We start from the raw sequence: 22,601 nt of genomic DNA, 5'->3' as shown, positions 1-22,601 counted from the left end.
GCACTTTATCTTGGAAAACTGGTGTCTACAGTCTCCCATCCTTACACTAGTATATGTCTATAAAACTGGCTAATAAAGATCTGGGTGACATATTTGACAATTTCGACATTGTTATGAGCTAAGACCAGTGTCTACGTTTAATTGATGTGCAGTAAAATGTCACAGATTCATACATGTAAAATGCATGTGAGAAGTCTTCTACAGGAAGTATTTCCACTTTTTTATTAGTTGGCAGACAGCTCACAAGTTGGAACAAGTAAAGTGATTTAAGCATATGAAACTGCTTGGGTTAATATTAGAGGTTTTTAAAACTCTGCATGTATAACATTGAACAGTAACAATACACAAATTTGCTCTGAGCTACTGCATAATGACACCTCCTATACCGAGCCAACAGATATTGCCAATATACTGACCGACAGATTCAGTGCCAACTTTACCCCTCTCCCCCCAGTAGATTGCCAGACACTCAGTATTACTGCTGCACAGGTTGAAACAGCACTGTCCAAGGCCAAGAATACAGCGTTTATGGGACCTGACAATATCCCTGGTTGTGTTCTACATGAACTACAGAGTGAACTGGCACCTCACCTGTGTGCCCTGTTCAATCACAGCCTCACCTCAGGCTTTGTCCCCACCGAATGGTGCACTGCTACAGTCATCCCTCTCCACAAAGGAGGAGTGACTACAGACAGTGGGAACTATCGCTTCATTAGCCTGACGAGTCTGATATGCAAAGCTATGGAATGCATCGTCATGGACCTAATAAACAAGGATATAGGGAATTTTCAAACTCTGGATCCCACACAGTTTGGTTTTGTGAAGGGTAGATCATGCCTGCTCAGCTTGGTCGACTTCATTAAGTCAGTCACCAGAGCTGTGGATGAAGGCAAGTTGGCTCATACAGCCTGACTTGATCTGGCCAAGGTCTTTGATACCATTGCCCACTCAGGAATCATAGAAAAACTCAGTAAGCTAGGCATCAACCCCTATATCACTAGGTGGGTTGCAAACTGGCTCCCAAACAGAACCCACAGTGTGAAAGTAGCTGACTTCAAATCAGACTGCTGACTAGTCATGAATGGAGTCACACAGGGTTCGGTCCTGGGTCATCTCCTGTTTGGTATCTACTTATCTGAAGTCCAGGCCAACACTAAGGGACTCTGGCTGACAAAGTCTGCAGATGATAGCAAGTTGGAAGCTATTATTAACTCCCCAATTGATGATGACATCCTACAGAATGGCCTCACTGAAACCAATGACTGGTGTCAGAACCATGGCTTTAAGCTTAATGCCAAAAAATGTGTCATTATCCCCTTTGGGAGAACCCAATTCCCATGAATTACCACATCGATGGTAGTCCACTGAATGCAAAAGGCGTTATAAGAGATCTGAGAACACAGGTTGACAGCAACCTCTCTTTTGATCACCACATTGCCACTGTGGTCAGAAAGTCCTTCTCTGTGGCACATCTCATTACTAAGGGTTTTGCATCCAGGAAATAAGAGGTCATTGTCTCCCTCTGCTCTTCCTTCATTAGGCCAGTCATTGAGTACAATGCCCCATTTGGCATGTACCTCACTAGACACCTGCAACAACTAGAGAGGCCACAAAAGTACCTCACAAAGAGGATCCTAGGCCTTAAACACTTCTATATAGACAGACTCAAAAAACTTCAGCTATTCTCTGTCTCATATCATCTACTAAGAGGTGATCTCTGCTTGACTTACAAAGCCATGTCTGACCCAGCTCTGTTAGAAATGCTACATCTAAAGAGATCCCAATCCCTCCACACCACATGCTCCAGAGATCTCAACCTCATTACCACAATCAATAGAATGTACTGGAGGGACAGGATCATAACCCAGAGACTGCCCATGCTCTGGAATAGACTTCCCATACATGTCAAGCAGACCACCTTGCTAACCCTCTTCAAGAGAAATCTTGATGAGTGGATGGGAAATAGAAAATTCACTCAGGGGATAACTCCAGTGGCTCTACTTGACAGAGGCACTGGGAACTAAGGTCGGGTGGCATGATGCCAGGGTAATCCTATGGCTAGGCTTGTAAAGGCCCCAGGGCCATTAGCCTAGTACACACCTATGAACCTAAGAACCTATAAGTGTCACAAAGAGTGTTCTGGACATTAATGAAACTGATAACTTCCAGTTTGCTGTCATGTCTGTATGCAGCAGCTTGGCTTTACATGTACGGTCTTCAATTTTAGGCAGTATTAAATTGTAATAGTCTTTACTTGTCAGGTGTATGACTCTTGAGTGCCATAAGTAGACACTACTTCTAGGTCACCCTTGAAAAAGGGCAATTGTTCCTAGTGGTTTGCTCAGTAAATCAATGAAAAAAAAATAAATACTTGTTTGAATTTCACAGTGTTGTGGCACTGCATATATGTTTTTTTTTTACAAACCAGTTTTGGGTTTCATGTAACATATTGCTTAGAAAAAGATTTAGGTGAAGCTGTTTTCATTTATTGCTGCTATAATGCCATTGGCATAAGAAATAGTTTCAAAAGATTATCATCTATTCAGCGTTACAAGTATGTGAGGTTAGGAGCCATGGAGTGGTGTTAGTACACACTTCTTCTATATGATACCCCAGCTAATTACTGCTGGTTTATACAGGATGTAGGGGTAGTTAACTGCCTTTACTACTCCTTTACGGGTAGTTAACTGCCTTTACTACTCCTTTACATCATGTACAGATACTCTACAAGTCATAAATGTCAGCTCTGTGCTCAGAAATGAGAAATACACGTCCAAACAAAAATGTATGTGATGTTGAAAGCCGTCTCCATTCTAGGGTTTACGCATCATGTCCCTTGCTTGAAGGATCACCTCTTGCTGGCATATGATATGATGTCAATTTGTGGATAAGGACATTGTGATAAACACTTGCATTTTCCCAGTTCTTTTCTGCTATTCGAACACTTTGCACTGTAATTATAACTTTTATCCTGGGTTTGATGCCTGAAATGCATAAGCCTACAAACTACACTTCCTATCAACAGATCACTAGCCACCATGGCTTATAACCACCACTACCTTCTTTACTGTCTGGGAATAGAGCATGATATGAAGCATTGTAACTCTACTACCAACATTTAAACTCAGTGACCTATTGAATATGAGGACTATTAGAAAAAGAAGATAAGGGATCCAAATGCCAGACATTAGTCACAGCCTCCTTTTCATTCAAACTCCATTCACAAGACAGTATTGCATTATTTGCAAGTTGCAAGATTCCCACCTCATATAGCAGGCAATCTGTTTAAAATCCATTATAAGCTGTCAATAAGAAGACAACACAATGTGTGCCTTTATCAACTGCATTACTGTGTCTCAGGTGAAAACACCTGTCATTCAATGCCTGAACACCTGAAGCATAACCACACTTATCCTGCACACTTGGAAGGATCATACCACTTATGCCCAAAGAAACAGTCATATCACTATATATGTATATATGTTTCTATGCATCTGGTGCATCTTGTTTTGTAGATGTGGGAGCATATCTTTATAAATTACTATTTCTCACCAGTATGCATAACCGACCACCATGTAGGCCTCTGTTGTCTCAGCACCTCCCCTCACTGGTATTTCCATGAGAAATGGGGTCTTGTTACCCTAGTGCCCAACTTTGCCCAGCAGTTCATTCATTACTTCATACGTCAGATAATCGTAAGCCCTCCACTAATGGAACTGGGGGTAAGGGAGTGCATTCTTTCTCTTCAGTCTCCCCCTAACAATAAAACTAAGAATGTCACAAGGTCACTGATTATGAGACAGAAAAGAATAAAGAAACATTCCTTCCATATTTCTTTCCTACAGCTACCCCCCTCAGTATGTACTTAGTTCCATCTGATGTCATGAAGATGGATGTCCGCTCTAAGCCCCCAATGTACTACAGCAACATTGTCACCATGCACCCTAGGGCAGTCTCTGATGTGAATTGTACTGCAATTATTAATCAATCAATCAATCAGTCTATCTATCTAATCTATCTATCTATCTATCTATCTATCTATCTATCTATCTATCTATATAATCTATCTATCTATCTATCTATCTATCTATCTATCTATCTATCTATTTACCATAGAGTTAAATATATGTGCAATTATTTATTTTACCACAAAAGGACATCTATTAAAAATGCATTGTTTACTCAGTGAGATAAAATGTATGAGATATCACATATAATTACCATTATTATTATTGGGGTTCAGAGTGCTTCTTAGAAATATCTGAAAACAAAAATGCTCCACAGAAATAGACATCTTATGTTCAGTGTTATACTTTCCCCAGTGACCTCAGGCAAGTGATTCTGTTGTTTATCAAACATATAGCATTACTATGGTATTACACTGGGATGAAATGGCTAGGCTTAAAATGACCTCCGGGTCAATAGCCTAGTAATATTCTTTGATCCTATGATCCTATGAAGTGATTCTGTTGTTTATCAAACATACAGCATTACAATGAGATAATAAAAGATGGGGTATTTGCCAAAATATACATTAGCAGTAGTATCACTTTGTAAAGGGGGAGTTGGTGCCCCTTCAACTCACATCTCTTTAAATAATTTTTCTGTAAATGAATAGTAGGGGGTTAAAAGGGAGAACAGCCCATTTATAAGAGATATTACTGATTTTTAGGGTAACTGGGATGCATGAAATTAATCAGTATGTAGTTCAGCATGCTACACAGATGTCATCAGTTGGGGTACAAGCTGCAGAAAAGTCACATGCTGACACTGCAAAATATGAAAAGGATCTCATTCTCTGGTCTCCTATAGCATCTCTTCTTTTCTGGCTATTTACAAGGTAATAATTCCATGATTTCTTTTTAGTACATTACACAAGCTTTCCTGAAGATAAGATGTAACCATAGATTTAATGCAGGCACTTAGAAAATTTAAATTTTAAAACTAACTTTTAGGACAATTACTTATGTTTACCCTCAAACATGAAAAAAAATTAAGTTAAGTTAAAGTTTTGCAAAGTGAATGCCTACAGGAGAGGCAAAACATTCAACACAATAAATAACATTCTCAGTCCCTCCTAAGTGGAAATATTCCAACTTCAGCATGCAGTAAAATGGTATATATTTTTTATAAAGGGAATCACAAATTGCAATTTTATGTGTACAGGCAACACATTATGTGTAAAATACAAAACTGCCAATATATTGACTGAATTGAGTAAACCACACGCGTTTAAACAAAACATCATGTAAACTGCAAGAGCATCTCCTTAGGTATTTTTATTCTGAGGCAGTAAAGATTTTTTTTTATACCTAAGTTTAAGTCACACTTTTATATTTTTGTATTTGTCTATCAGACTGAAAAATAACAAAAAATAAATAAATACACATTTATGATTATGGAAGGAAGCTCATTAATAGTACATTGTCTAAAACCTATGTGCTGTAGATAAAGTATAAATATTCCATCCAGCTCAGGATTGTCTGTATTAAATGGTTTACTATCAAAATGTCTCCATAAAAAAAGAATTCCAGTATGGAATATCAAAGGGAATGGTAAAAGTTAAACTGTACATCCAGTCACAATGTTGAATCTGCTGAATGTATTCAACAGATTTGACATTGTCACCGAAGAGAGCACATGATGTCCATGTAGGAGCTCAGGTAAGTGAAACTCCTACACCTCACATCACGTTTTCCCAGGGGTCAAGCCCCCCTGCACCACCCATCCCCAGCTAACTATACATTCCAACTCCAAGATTTCACTACAGTGAGGGAAGGGATGAATGTCCCAAACCGCATTGTACCGCAATCTCTGTGCAGTACTTTGAAGTCATACCAGTGAATGCACAGTAGCATTCATTGATATGAACTTTAAAACATGGAGTGTTCAAAAACATAGATAACTGAACATCTGTCTTTTGATTGTCTGTCTTCACAGCATCTCCATTCAGCTTTTTGATAGTAAACCATACTAAATAATATGGCTGATGCCAGGTAACACTTGAAAGAGGCAAAACTTAAACTAAGGCTCGGTAAAATGCTGTAAAGTCCCATGAGATGAAGCCATAAGAGAAAGGTCTCAGTACCCTGGGTCATCAAAAGAGAGCAGAGAGATGTAACTAAGGCATTCAGAATTATAAATATTTTCAGCAGTAAAAGTTGATATCTACAATTCCAGGAAATTCATTGAAAGTAGTCAGACAGACATCTACTTACTGCAACTTTCCTGAGGTAGGTTCAAGTCAGACAATGCTAATTAACCCACTAAAGCATCATGAGACATAAAAGTATCTCCAAATAGAGGAAATGTAAACAATTTAGGAAAAGCTGACATGCATCAATAAGCAATATGAGAAAAACAAGCTTGAGTCATCCTACCGCAAACAATTGTTGGTAAAACCAGATGACCTGTGCCTTCCATTTACTTTTCAGTGATCACTTGTGCCTGTAGTGTCTTTTAAGCAGTATATATATATATATATATAGAGAGAGAGAGAGAGAGAGAGAGACAAATTTTTAGTTTTGATAGATGCAATCTTGTAGTCATACTATCTATATTTGTGGTAAAATGTGTATTTGAAAGTGTAAGCTTTAGCAAACAAAATTTAAACCTTAATGACATCATTTGATCCAGTTTTTAAATTCTCATTCTCAAAACTTGTATTAAAAGTTTAACTTTGGATATCAGTTCTTGTGTTTAGCATGTGATTATCATTGCTCGAGGGTGGCAATTTTACAAAACAAGTCAGAATACAGTGATTGGTTACAGTTCTGTAATCACATGTTGCAAATTACAAGCAGCTGGATAACACTTTCCTGTTCCCATGTCTCTGCTTTAGCTAACACCAGAATTTTCCATATATTATGACATCACAGAAGGGCAACATTATTTTGATTATTTGCATTGGTATTTCATTTTACTTAGATACCTTACCAGGTCAGTACTACATTTTGTCCCCTCATGCACTACTTAGAAAATTAATTCAAAAACAAAATATCTAGAAAGAACTTTAGGGACCTTAACCTAGCCAGCAACATTAACAGGACATGTTGGAGAGACAGATATGTCTCCCAGAGGTTGCCTCTCCTCTGGAAACAACTCCCAATTCATGTTGAACAGAGTTTCTCAGTGACCCAATTTAAGTGTTACTTCACCAGTTGGATGGGAAACTGCACATTTACCTCTTGGCCAGGGGCAGTCTATGCTGATCTTAGATTTAGGTTCCAAATGTAGACTATATATCTTGGTCTATAAGGGAATAAGGGTATACCATGACTAGGCTTGTAAAGGCCCTAGGGCTAATAGTCTAGTAACCAGGTCTATATTAGATCAGTGAAATGGCATTACAGCGAATGCTGTTTTGCCATCACATATAGACCAAAATCCAAAAATAGTGATTTTTTTTTTCCCAGGGAAGAAAATCACTTGGCCTGAGCCGTGACATTGCCCTTTACGCAATCTCGGCGTTGGTATATTTAGTTATGGGGGTGTGGGGCAAAGCCCCCCACTTTATGTGTATGTGTTTTTAGCCCTAGCGATTTCTTTCCCAGAGAAAGAAATCGCTGTTTTGAATGTCCGTGGTTTACTGCCATCACACATTAGATGTCGATGAAGAGGCGTTCAATGTAATGCCTCTTCGAGCATTTAACATAGACTCTAGTAACCTCCTATGTTACTATGATCCTATGAAAGCTTTCATAAATGAAGAATATTAAATAACATTAAAAGTAGAACTTTAAATAAAAAGATACATTTACATGAAATGCAATAATTATGTTGCCATTTAAAACTGGAAAATTACTGCACCTTTTGATGAGTTCTGTAGAAGTGGATGAAAAGAAAATCTAAGTTAGAAACAGAACCTGATGACTAATCATTATAACAGATCCCTTCTTTCTGCCTTTGTAACGTCACTAGTGTTATCTGCTGTTTTCTTTCCATCATTTCCTATACGCCTAATAAACATATGATTATTCCATTCAGGCATGATAAGCAAGTTCTTTTTTGCTCTTGTCTCTCCAGTTGATAAGCATCTCAGGTATTACATATTTATATCTCTCCAAACATGTTAAATTGATCTTAGGAATCTCCCATCATAGATAATGTCCTTCTGTTACACTCATGAGACTTCCATTTGCCCCATGGCATTTGTCATTTCCACATTTTCCATAAAAAAAATAAAAAAAAAATAGAAGACTGTTGGCTTGTTATTCACAGGACTGCTAATGCAGATACTGCAATATTTTGGTTCCCATGTTTTAGTTTCCTCTGTCATTTTTCTGCTACTATAGACATTTGTCCTGCAAAACTCAGTAAAAGATTGTAAGCAGGTAACAAAAGCCGCCTTTCTCTATTTGTGAGCTTTACTATTCTTTTGTTTTCCTTCGTTGTACAAATATTTTTGAAGTTTGATCTGCCTCAAGATTTAAGGCAGTTTGCATGTCTGCTTCATCAGACAAAACTGCTACAGGTGCAATGCTATTGTATTACCTTGTATTACTAGCAGAATAGTTAATGCTAAGTTTAGACATGTGTGGATAGATGCAGATAGATGTTATTATTATATCTATATATATATATATATATATATATATATATATATATATATATATGTATGTGTGTGTGTGTGTGTGTGTGTGTGTGTGTGTGTGTGTGTGTGTGTGTGTGTGTGTGTGTGTGTGTGTGTGTGTGTGTGTGTGTGTATGTATGTGTATATGTATATCTAATCTATGTATGTGTATATATATATATATATATCTATATCTATCTATCTATATATATATATATATATATATATATATATATATATATATATATATATATGTACATATCTATCTATAGATATCTATCTATAGATATATATATATATATATATATATATATATATATATATATATATGGGTCTAGGACTATAGAACGAAAATTCAAAAGTCCGAAACCACATCTACCAAACATACTTTAGTGAAAGTGCTTTTTACCGAAAAAGCACTTTCACTAAGGTCCCTCAAAAAAGTAAAAAAAAAAAAAAACAAAAACACACAACTAATGTTTATGCAGGGGGGCAAGCCCCCCTGCACCCCCCATGTGGGGGGCTGTGCCTCCCACCCTCCCTAATTTTATATTCTCACTCTGAGATCGCACTACAGTGGGGAAAAGGGAATATTCCCTTATCCCAACTGTGCTACGATCTCAGCAAAAGCCATTCCCCCACGATTTCCCTTACTTTTCAGCATACTTCTGTGAAAGTGCTTTTTCAGTGAAAAACACTTTTGCAAAAGTATGCCGTGCTATTTCAGTTTCGATGAAACGGCCATTCGGGGAACAGTATGAGACCCTTATTTGTGTGTGTGTGTGTGTGTGTGTGTGTGTGTGTGTGTGTGTGTGTGCACCCATGTGTGCACGTGTGTGCGTGTGTGTGTGTGCGTGCGCCAACACTAACCATGACCCTGCACCTAAACCTAACCATGCATCTTAACTTAGAAAAATCCTTTGCATAATATTCCCACCAATTATGGAAACTTTGCCTTATCGCAGTTTTGGGCTTGGAGGGAGTTTGTTTATTCTTTTATTTTATTTAAGTGTGGATTATTTTGTCTGCAAACTGATTTTTTCTAATCAGTCTAATTTAGTAAAGTTAGAGCTTTCTAAATGTTTAAATACTGTATTTGGAGATAAATAACGTATACAACATTCAACAGTAGCTGTGTTATAATTTCTTATTTTGACATCTTATTTAAGATCCTAGACACTGTTAATCATTTGCATATGAGAAGCTTTATTGTATTCTCTTCAGCAGTTTTGTTTTTGGTGGCTTGACATTTCAGTGGTATGCATAAGTCCCTCCCCCACACACTTGAACTATGAAATGACTACAATACCTACATGGATCCACCTTTGCCACTTAAGACACTGTTTTGCAACAATATGTCCTTCTCTGACTCACTGTTATGTCTGCTGCCACTTAATAATACAAACACATTAAAAAGAAACTTACAACAAAATATAACAAATGTATCTACTCTACATACTATGCATGGAGTTCAACCTTTGTAATTCTATAAACAATTAAAAATTCGGTAACTATTGCTTATTGATGCGAATCACTGTTTGGAATTTTGCAGTTTCAATATGTATTATTATCGCTTTGCAGAATTTTTATCTTTTGACTTTTAAGGTGTGTTTCCTTTGACTTTATTACTAAAAAACAATGTTCTATTTAGTATTATTTCTTACATTTTCACCATTTTATTTTTTACCACTCGCTACCTGTTTCACCTTAGTTTTACCACTGGTGCAGAAGAGCAACTTCAACTGTGATAGTAGGACATTTACTTTGGGTACTGGCAGAATATGAGCTACTGAAGATGACCTCAAAACAATCCTTACAGGTGACATCATTCAGAAAATATTTGTCATTGAGAATAAGCTTTTATGCTTAATGAATTTATGAACTAAAGGTATGAAAAGTAATACAAGAAAGACAAAGAAAGTCTGTGAAGGTATAAGAAGAGGTATGCTTTCCCAAGACATAACATAAGATGAAGTTTTCAACGTATTAGTATTTTTAACTTTATCAATACGTGCAGTACCAGAACAACAAAACCAAGATGTATCTCTTTAAATAAGTCCTGTGGTATTACACCATTATTATTCATACAGACCAATCCATCCATTCCATTTCTATTAATCTCCAATATTTAATGTGTTTCTGGGTGGGTGAGGGTGTACTGAATGTGATAAGCCATGGCTATAACAAAAGCATTATTATATTTTTTTTCTTTAAATGAGAGCAGTTGCTACATCAAATGACTTCTAAAACAGAATGCATTTTGCATCTTTCTTTCTTGTGTTAATGTCATCAAAGCCTATTAACAACTCATTCAAAAATGGCCATATCAAAGACATTCCTTTCATCAAACTAAACATATTGTACAGTTGTATTAAATTATTTGTAAAAATTAAAATTATGTTTAATAATTTCTATGTACTATAATACCATTTGTAAAATTAAAAAATATTTATTTTCTCATTTTTTTATTATTTATATCTATTTTCTTAAGTTGTTTTTCTTTTAAATGTAATCATCTGTTAACTGAAATGGTCACCGATGATCTTTAAAGTTATGACCCTAGGCCACAATAGCATGAGTAAATGTAATACATATATATATATATATATATATATATATATATATATATATATATATGTATATGTATATACAATTTACAGCACAGGAAGAAACCGCTGTACAAGGAATAAGCTGATTTGCAAATTAGGACATACAAGTTTAATACAGACAACAGGCAGATACCAGGATTGACACCCAACTCTCACATATACACACACACACAGTGTGTGTGTGTGTGTGTGTGTGTGTGTGTGTGTGTGTGTGTGTGTGTGTGTGTGTGTGTGTGCGTGTGTGCGTGAGTGTGTGTGTGTGTGTGTGTGTGTGTGTGTGTGTGTGTGTGTGTGTGTGTGTGTGTGTGTGTGTGTCATGTAGCATTGCTTTAAAATCAGTACAACATTTGCAATGAAAATCGAGTATGTAACAGGTATTATTTTTTCTTTACAAGGAAGGCATATCATACTGTAGCAAATGCCACTTTTGTAGGTATGTATATCTATATAGTTTTACAAAGCATAAAACAGTAAGGCAAAGATTACGATGGTGTAATATTTGTATTGTCATTCAGAGATTGTGTACAGAAAATGGAAAATAGATAAAGCATGGGATGTATATCTGTCTGTTAAAAACTACAGCTGAGTCTTCAATAATAGCAAATATAAAATAATTAAAAAATAAATAAAAACATGAAATCAAATACTCCAGCAAATAAACAGTCCAGCGTCTGAATTATATCACAGGAGCTTAGTGTGACTTATACTTTCTACTTCCTTGTACAGCTAATAACACTGTACCAACAAATGTTAAATTTAGATTATAAAAATTAATATCAAGAACATTTAATATATCTGTATGCATCTCTTTGTTTTACTCTTGGATACAGAAATGAAAAAGTAATTAATTAGAAAGGAAGCTTTATTAAATTAAATTTAAGAATTTTATAAATCCATTCACAGAAAATCCCTCTTCTGCCCTAGAAAGAGAATGTGTCATTAATGCCGATTTAAGCCAAGGTTGAATGAACCATACACAATTTAAGTGACCACTGCTTAATCCTATTTACTGGTGTATAGCACAATTAACCTGATGAGATGGTTTATATGCCTGATCACTCACACTGTGGTTTCACCATGAGAAACCAGAGGAACTCACAGCGGAATACATCAGCTTTCAGATTAGTAAAGTTTTTTTTTTTTTTTTTTTACAGTTTGAACAGCAAGCTAATAATGGTTGCATAGTACAATCTACCATATCATTTCACAAGTGTCCGCAGTGCCTGTCAGTGAATGAATTCAGTGGCATTGTTCTTAGGAGTAACTGAATAATGGAATGGCTCTGGTAATAAATGCTCATTTTCCATGTATATTTATACGATTGCAAATTCTGATTGAACAGAGAATGCCAGTTTTGCTTCTATCATTAAAGATGAAGTATTTCAGCAGTGAAAGACACCAGTAAGACAACAGTGTCAAGTTTGACTACCAGTGATTAGCACATGGCTAAGAGGACCAGGATTAAGTTGTTAGAGCTGCTCTAATATATATCTAAAAACAAAATTAGAAAATATTTTCCTTTTTGTTTATGAAAGAAAGACTCATGATAATACAGTCTAACATTAAGTAAGCAGAATCGTCTATGATGTCATAAACATTTAATTGTTTATGGCTTATGAGAATTTTGCATCCTCCAGTGTTTCATTTTACTTCTTTGAAAATGGATTTTCCAGATATATTTTTTTTAGTTTCATTATAACCTTGCTGTAAATTTTTAGTCAAAGTAATGAAATAAACATATTTATACATTCAAAAGAAGTGTGCACCACACAGATTTAAATGTTTTATTTCATAAAATGTTCTGCAAAACAGAATTTATATACTACTTTCAACTTATGGAATGTGTGTGTGTGTGTGTGTGTGTGTGTGTGTGTGTGTGTGTGTGTGTGTGTGTGTGTATGTGTGTGTATACTATATATGCGTGTCTTTGTGTGCATTTCTCTCTCTCTCTCTCCCTATAGCTATCTGTCTATATATATATATATATATATAGAGAGAGAGAGAGAGAGAGAGAGAGAGAGATCATACCTACATATAAGTAGATTAATATATATTATATTTTTATAACATAACTAACACTGTGTCAGATATTGACAAAAGGAATGTATAGAACCCATATTATGGAAATATTGATGAAAGGAATGCATAGAACCCATATTAGGGAAACTAGTGCTATCATGCTCCTGGCAGGGTGGAGAAAAATCCATGTGTCAACTCAGTATATCTATCTATATGAATATGTATGTATGTATGTATGCATTTGAGCAGATAGATAGACAGATACATAGATATATAGCTATATAATAGGTAGATGATAGGTAGATAAAGAAAGAAAAAGTTTTAATGAGGCATACATTGTGTTTATAAACAATATCTGAAAAATCCAAATAAAAAGTAGTATTGCTTTCAAAACATTACATTTATATACATATTTAAAGTCTGTAAAAATCATAATAAATTTAAGAGCATTTATTCTTATTTAAAATATTTATAAATGCACATTGTTTGCAAATCCAGGTCTGTATGCGAACATATATTTTATTCAAGTTTTACTCTATTAAATTTCAGATTTTTTCCCCAATATAATGTATTTAACATTTATGTATATTTTACTGTTTGATGCTAAGTGAGGTATGCAAGCATATGTCTTAAATAACAACATGTCCTTTAAGTTTTCAAATTAATACTACTTAATGTACAGTCTTGAGCATCTTATAATGAAGAGAAAATGTTTTGCTTAAGCAGTCATGAATCATATGCATATTGCATTCAAATATATTTTTCTTAATTTTAGGTGTGTCAAAAAAATTACCAGGCAATTACTTTAAAATCTGCAGGATATTTATTAGTGTTACATATATTACATCGTCATGTCATCTTTTTTTTTTTTTTTTTGCTGAAAATAACATTCACTCTGAACTTGAAGAATGCTAGCCTTTGACTGTTAGGTCTTTCAGGGTCTGTTATTTCAAACAAAGACTGGTGCTGCTCAGTTTGAAGTTATTTAATATCCATTAATGTAAATTATGTGCTGTAAGAAATTAAAATCATTTATTAAATGAAGAAAAAGACACCATGTGCATATGTGCAGTCATACACGTGTGATCATACATACCTACATATACATGTGAAAACAAAGAGATTTCCAAGGGAATATTTAGTTAGGCAATCATATTTAACCTATGGTTTTCAAACACAGCATGAAAAGACAGAAAAATGAAATTTTAGTCATTAGAATATGACAGCTCCCAGTCATAATATGCTGACATGTGTGAAGGGAATTAAGAGGTTCCGCAGGCAGAATGAACATTAATAATTTTTTAGGCAAATCATTTCTTTCAGCTTCATGAATCACAGTACATTTGAGAATCACTGGACATTTAACAAATGACAGGTACAATGCAACTGTTCCATGCTCTAAATCTTCTGTTAAATAGATTTAATCTGTGAGGAAAGATTATTATTTAAATGAAACCACTTGCTGTGTTGCTATGCTCTGCATTCGTTTTGCAATGTTGACAGTTGTGTTTATTAAGGGTAAGTATTTTGAAGAAAGAAATAGTTTTTAAATAGCTAACCCTTAATGTATGCTTAATTTATTCCCATCTATTAGGGAAATTTGCATTTGCACTGTTTCCTTCTTACTGCCCGCTGGGCTTACAAAGCTTACAATACAGGCGACTGAGAAGGCAGACATACGATGTGCCAATGTAGACTGAATGTTGTTGCTAAATCTGATCTTCTAAATCGGTATAAGGATGTTGACCAAGTAAAAGGAATTCAGAATCCTAAAAAATAATGCAAGTACTAAAACAAAGCCATCAATTCAAGCATATTCCTTACAGCATCAGTAAAATTGATATTTATTTCACATGAGTTATGATTCCATTATTAATGGAGATAAAAATGTAAGAAAAAGTAATTTGTCTTTGGATGAATTGCTGCAGTTTCACCACAACTCTTATCTAAGCTGTTGCCCATTGAAGTTGCTATAAATTTTTCTCTTACACTAGTTCAGTGCTTAATTTCATCTATAAAATTATTTTTTTTCTGAAAGGCACTTCTTATAGGTAATTTTGAAAGCCGATAGGCAGTTCATTTACTTGAGCTTATAATGCAGTTACTTATGGGTTCTAATGTCAACCGGTTTAGACATTGACACAAATCCATAGCAAGTAGATTAATGTGGCAGGGAGGGTGTCACTTAGACATTGACCTTCACTTTATAGGACCAGGGTATATTTTATGTTATCTGAATATAAAAGTGGTAAATCCAACTCCTTTGGTAAGGATCACCACTTTACAAGGTTTGCAAGTTTTCAAAAGATGATTTGTGACTTTTAATTGAGATGTGACTAAAGTCTTCCACAATGTTAAAATAAAGAGAAAGAACTTTATTAAATTTCAGCTGTTGTTCTTTTGTCCCTGTTTTGTATTTTTTCTGTTTCTGGACAGCATAGGAAGATGAAAGGTAGCATATTATTGGAGTGTTATCAAAGCATTTCAGAGTTCATCTTGAAGCTGGAGCCAAGTGGCATACAAGGACACAATAAATAGATTTTCCTTGATAAAAATAATTGCACAAAAAAGAAAGAACATATGCACCAATAACTATAGTGAAACTGATGCAAAGTTTTCAGCTGCTTATTCTATTCATCGCTTAGATTGCTACCAAAAAAAGCATTAGAAAGAAAGTATAAGTTCCAGGCAGGTGACCTCACTAGGGTCATAGGTAAATACTAGAAAACCAGTTTGCAGATTATTACCTAGCCAATGACCAGAGAGTGACCAAAGGTGAGAATCAAACATTGCACTTTGTGCCAGTGAAGAAAATACCTTATCCATTATGTCACTCCCAATCCCCAAGCCAAAGAATTTTTCATTCCAGCCATTTGGATTCCATAGACTGCCTTCATTTAATACCTCCTTTCTCTATAGAAATCAGTTTCCTAGTTGCTATCCTGTTACCTATTATTTTTTTTGTCACTCTCGTGTGCTTACTCCTTTCTGTAACTGTGAGTAATCTCAACGTCTACCTTCACATTCATATTCTTCTCATAGTACATCCTCACTCTTAGGGTACCTGCTGTATTTTCATCCCATATCCAGCTTATTTATCCAGCCATACAAAGGTATAAGGCAAACAAAGAGATGCATATTAATAAATCTATAATTGACACAACAATGCAAAAGACAGGCCATCATTATTTACATAAAACCATGATGCGGCATGCATGAATTCCATAATTCACAATAAATGATTGCTTTAAATTGCTGTCATAAGGACATCAAAGTTAAACAAAATGTTACAACACATTGCATTAAGACAAAGTGCATATCATTGTATGAAATTATTCTCTTGCAATATGTTTATTTGCTGCTGGTATTAGATTTCCTATGACTGAAGAGGGCTAACAGAACAAATGTAATGTCTTCAGCATATGCCAAACAACATTTGTATCCATTGTCACCCTGTTCATCCTTTTTCTAAACATCTTTGACAAATCAGCATGCTTTTAGCATTTTTAAATTGTGTTCTTAGCAAACTGCAAACACTGAATACATCCTAGCACTCCATGAATTCATGTTGTATGAAGAAAACAGACCCCCGGATTTATATTCCTCCATGCAGGACTAGCTTAGTCCTGCATGGAGGTGGCCATGTAGGAGCAGGATGGCAGAGCGCCATGCATAGTAATGAGGCCTGCTGCCTGAGCTTCTAATCTTACACGGAGCATGTAAGAGTGCAGGGGGCATGTCTGAGAGCAGCGCACCATGCATAGTAATGAGGCGTGCTGCCTGAGCTTCTAATTTTACACAAAGCATGTAAGAGTGCAGGGGTCATGTCTGAGAGCAGAGCTTTCAGAATATACATGCCACCACAGTGAAGAACAGCAGAGAGGGGTAAGAAATGAGCATTCTCTGACATTGAAAACTACCTTACCAAAGCCCAACTTATCCTCAATCCAAAGAAAACTCAGCTTATGATTATAACCAGTTCTAACAAAAACACTAACAGTCAATTCACTATCTACTCCACAAATGCTACTTCAGTTGCTCCAGTAGCACAGGCTAAGCTATTGGGAATAACCATAGACTCCCACCTAAAATTTGATAGTCATCTCAACTTAACTATTTAAAAAGTACATGCCAAACTGGGGTCACTCTACCGTATCAAACCATTTCTTGCCAACAACACAAGATCAGCCATTGCTCGCTCCCAACTTCTATCCACCCTACTCTATGCATCTCCCATTCTGACTAATCTCAACAAAGCTGAACTAAGCAAAATGGAAGCCTGCTATAACAGAATTGCCCGCTTTGCTGCAAATTTCTCATATATAACTCATCACTGTACTGCTCTGAGACAGCTCCACTGGCTTGAACTGCCTAACCTCCTAACCTACAATCAGCTCTGCCTCTGTCATTCTATCTATTACCTCCCCAGTAAGTGTCCTGCCCTCAAAAACCTAGTACAACATCACTCAGACAAAAGACCTCTTAGATCATCAAGCAAACTACTACTAGAAGTCACCAACAGCTCCAATAGCTTTGGAGATGCACTATATAGTAGTTCAGTGGCTAAAAAATGGAACTCTATCCCTGCTAGCATTCAAAACACATCATCCAAAGCCTCCTTTAAAGACCTCATCAGGCAACATCTCAAGCAAAGTTGGCAGTGCCATGATTGCTCCCCAGGCTAGTGAAAGCAGATAACATATGCATACAAAATCTAGAGCACTTGATAATAGTTTTCAATCTTACTCACAAACACTGGATAATCTACAATGTATGTACTGTACCTGTGTACTATGTATGTATTCTACCTATGTTCCAAATTTCAGCCGTACACCACAAATCTATTAATTACCTTTATTTTTAAAATTAATATTTTTTGTTTGTTCTCTCCACTGTAACTGTTTATGTGCTGCATACCACTGTAAAAACATGTCTCTTGTAATTTGTGTGTATACTGATCATGTCTAAATAACTAAATGTGTCTGTAATTTTTCTTTGTGGAGCTTTTCTCCCTGGGCCTCTGCTGAAAAAGGGCCTTTTTGGCTCAGTCAGACACCCCCGGTTAACAAATGTAAAATAAAAATAAATAAATAAATAAAAGCAAAGGAATACAGAAATCAAATGAACAAACCTGTGTATTATTTTTTTTTAATCTGATGAAAGCTAACAGTAGGAGCATGGGTGTGCCCATCACTTAGCTACGGTTAATGCAGCTTAAATGGCTGAAGAGGATAAAAAGGAAGATATATGCAAATGAAGCAGCATAGCAATAGTGTAGTGGGCAGAGCATTCGCCTTACGAGCAGGCATTCCCGGTTTGAGTCCCACTGCAGCACATTCCATTTTCAGTGGCAAAGCACATTATGACTAATATTTATGTTGCATAACCCACTAAATAAAGTATATTTATGAACTGGAGTACTGCAGTAAATGCACATGTGAAGTGTCAGTATCATAATGAATAAAGGACTAGTAAGCAGGTTTAAGCACCAATAAGCAGTAGTAAGCATATTTAAGCACTAGTAAGCAGGTTTAAGCCCTTTTGTGTGGAGGTAAGCAATGTGCACACAGGTTAAGCAATCCTGCAGCTATCTGTAAGCATATGTAACCAGAGATAAGCATTGCTTACCTTTGCGCAAACCCACTTACAAATGCCCAAAAGTGCCTTAATCACTCTGTATCCAATGGCCCTTGTTCTGCTCATCAGCAAAATAAACAGCCACGCAGGTCTTGAACCCAGGACCCTATATACCATAGCTGCAGTGGTAAACCACCAAGCCATCACAGAAGTGCAGAAGAAGGAGGTATCAGCAAACAAGTCTTCACTATAGTAAAATCAAACTGAACCTGTGAAAGGAATCAGTATATGTGCCTTAACCCCACTACATAACATAAATATGTGAACTGGAGTACAGCAGTAAGCCCAGAAGTCAGGTGTAACTGTAATAGAGTGTTGAAGTCTCCAATAAAACACAAGGACCCCATACAGTGTACGTACACATGAATCATGGATACCAGGCATACGGGTCTATATTAGAACACCAAACATTTAAAATGTCGAATGTTCTAATATTGACCCATTTTCAGTGAATGCTGAAAATATCGAAAAAACAGAAAACCAATTTTTTTTCCTAGGGAAAGAATTTGGTTGTCCGTTTCTGTTGCTTCGGTGTTTTCAGCACTCTGGTGGAAAGTTACGGGTCGGGTTCAGGTAAGTGTGCAATTGAGTGTGGGTTAGATATGTGTGCGATTGTGTGGACATGAGGGTTAGGGTGGGTTAGGTGAGTTAGGGTTAGGGCGCGGGTTAGGTATTTGTGCGATTGTGTGGACGTGATGGTTAGGGTGGGTTAGCTGACTTAGGGTTAGGGCACGGGTGAGGTGAGTGTGCAATAGTGACGAACCTTAGGGTTAGAGTTTGGGTTAAGGTAAGTAGATAGTTAGTGGTGTGTGTATAGTTTAGTGTAGGGTTAGTTGTAAGAGTTTAGGTGTATGTGTGTGTGGATTGCTGGTTGTTTGGTGTGCTTGTGTTGTGTGTATGTGTTTTGGAACAGTGAATATTTTCCCTAGGAAAAAATTCGCTTTTCTGAATGGTCGATGTTTAGTATTTTCGATTGGTAGGGTTTGATATTAGAACACTCAACATTTTGAATGTTCAGTGTTCTAATATAGACCCCCGGCATACATATAAGGTGTAATGAATAATAAATCAATGCCAAAAAGGAATTATAATGCAAAGTCTAATGTAAGCAATGCTAAGCATTGCACAGGCCAGCTTAAGAGGTGTATGCAATGTGTAGGTTAGCTAACTCAGTGTGCCCAGAGGTATACCCCTTTAAACAATTCCAACCCTAGGTAAGCGGGTTTGCCCATAACCTAGCCTTTTCAAAACCGGCCAATCACAGAAAAGTGTGGGAAATTGGCCCTACTTAAACCCAAGAGGTGGGAATACATCTCATAACTGGTTGTAGCTTCCCCTTGCAGGCACCATGTCAGGAAGGAGAGAAGGTGTGTGCTTTTGGGGGCAGCGCTGGTGCATCCAGAAGTCCAGAGTCATGGTAGGACTCCTTGTCAAAGACTATGATCAGAAACTGCTGCGGGGCCAGTACCAGGGCTCCCAATATAAGGTGGAGGCCTGGGACCATCTCGCCCATGACCTCAACAGTGGCACTGGCATACCCCAAACTGGTGAGCAGGTCAGGTATCACTATGCTGACCTGAAGCGGTGTAAGGGGGACCTCTTGGAGCAGTAGATCCAAGAGGCTAGAGTGGCAGTGGATGTTCCAGTTGTGTGTAAGCATCACCGCACTATGTGTGTAATAATTGCCAGCTCATGTATATCATGGATAGATGTGGCTAAATATTCCTCTTATGTCCCCCACAGCTGCAATGGAGAGGGCCGTGAACCAGGAGGCCCATGTCAGTCAACTGGTGAGGTTGCGATGTGAGGCAGGTCAGTAATACTCATACATTTACTGTCATAGGAAATAAAACTAAAAGTAGTAGTAAATCAATTGCCTGTAGAAAACCTGTATTGTTCAAGGCAAGTACTGCATACAGTGGAGAATATGGCAGGAAGAGTCTCATATAGTTCGTATATAAATAAAAGCGTAACAGCCTGACAATAAAGGTCTAACCGTTGGACTGCATGTGTATACTCTGGTATCATATGGTAATGTAGATTTGCAATCATGTAATAGTACTGTTGTATTAAGCACTGTTACCCACACCATGCACCAAAAATTGAATGTGTAGGAATGCCTGTATATGACTGGTGTAATCCCCAGAGGGCCTTTAGTACAACTGAGAGACACATAGACAGAAAACAGGGAAAATGCAGACAACAAAACCCAAATAGCACATGCAACTAAGATGTTAACTGTTGTTTTTTAGCACAAACAGCCATGGTATGAATCCTGCCAGTGGTAGTAGTCTGCATACAGAATCATACCCCACAACTATACAGATATGTCCAGAATGTCCAGTAAAGTGGACCATATCTGTTGCCTCTCAACCTGTCCCCCTGGGAAATCAGTGGGATGATCCCAGATGTATAGGCAGCAAACAAAAAAATACAACTGATTGATGCACATCTATAAGAACAAAGCTGCAACACTAGCAATTCCCAAAAACGTTATGAGACTAAGAAGCCACTTATGTCCCATCTACACCCCAACTTGTCAAGCTGTGGCCAGAGTGTGTACAGTAACAGAGTGAGATGTATGTGCATAATAGTAAAGTGGAATCTGGTACTGTGTGTGGGAACATTCAGGTAGTGTTAACAAACATTTCTCCCACAGGTTTTCCAGATACCAACACTGTGCCCAGAAATACAAGAATGATACCCTGTATTGGTACTGTTTACCTCCGTATGGTATGGCACTGCGACTGATGCAGTTGCTCTGAATAATGAGGTATTACACATCACTGTTACCCACACTGTCCTACAAAATATTACCGTCTAGTACATCTGTATAAGAGTGTTGTAATACAAGGTCAGAATGCAAAAGCACAGCGGATTAATAAGACAGAAAGCAGATACAAGATATACAGCAATATCTATATAGCAGACACAACTGTGATGGACAGTGTTTACATTGTAGCAGACACAGCCATGGTCTGAATCCTGGGAGTGGATGTAGACTACATACAGAATCATACCCCACAACTTTACAGATGAGGCCAGAACGTCCAGTGTATGGCCCCCATATCTGCTGCATGTCCTCCCTGTCCCCTGGTAAGTCTGTGGGATGATCCCAGATGTTTAGCTATCAAACAGGGAATACAAGTGATTGTCAAACATCTATGAGAAAAAAAACTGTCACTGTAGCAACCCCTGAAACTGTAAGGAGAATAATATGCCAAGTATGTCCTATCTACACCCCCACATTGTCAAGCTGTGACAAGAGTGTGTACAGTAACAGAGTGAGATGTATGTGCATAATACTAATGTGTAATCTAGAAGTCTGTGTGGCAACAGTCAGGTAGTGCTAACAAACATTGCTCCCACAGGTACGTTGGATACAAACACTGTGCTGAAAAATAAAGACCATTATAACCTGTACTGGTACTGTTCACTCTGGTATTGTAGGGAATTGTGACTGTTGCAGTTTCTCTGAATAATAAAGTATCACTGATCACTGTCACCCACACTGTGCTACATAATATAACTGTGTAGGAAAGCATGTATATGTGTGTGTTAGGTCCCTAAAGGTTGAAGAGGGCAATATTCTAGATATGTCCTGGCACACCTGCATGTGGTCAACACATGGCCAGGGTCTGTGCAGAAAGAGTTGGATAGCTATGTGCACAACATCAACCCCGAATCTGGAAGTATGTGTAGAAACAGTTAGTTAGTGTTAACAAACATTCCCTCCACAGGTATACCAGGTAAGAGGTGGATAC

The sequence above is a fragment of the Protopterus annectens genome, chromosome 6.part0 (genome assembly GCF_019279795.1).
Source record: "Protopterus annectens isolate FY-2018-M chromosome 6.part0, PAN1.0, whole genome shotgun sequence".
NCBI lineage: Eukaryota > Metazoa > Chordata > Ceratodontiformes > Protopteridae > Protopterus > Protopterus annectens.
The sequence above is the reverse complement of the archived record's forward strand: the minus strand, read 5'-3'. Positions refer to the sequence as shown.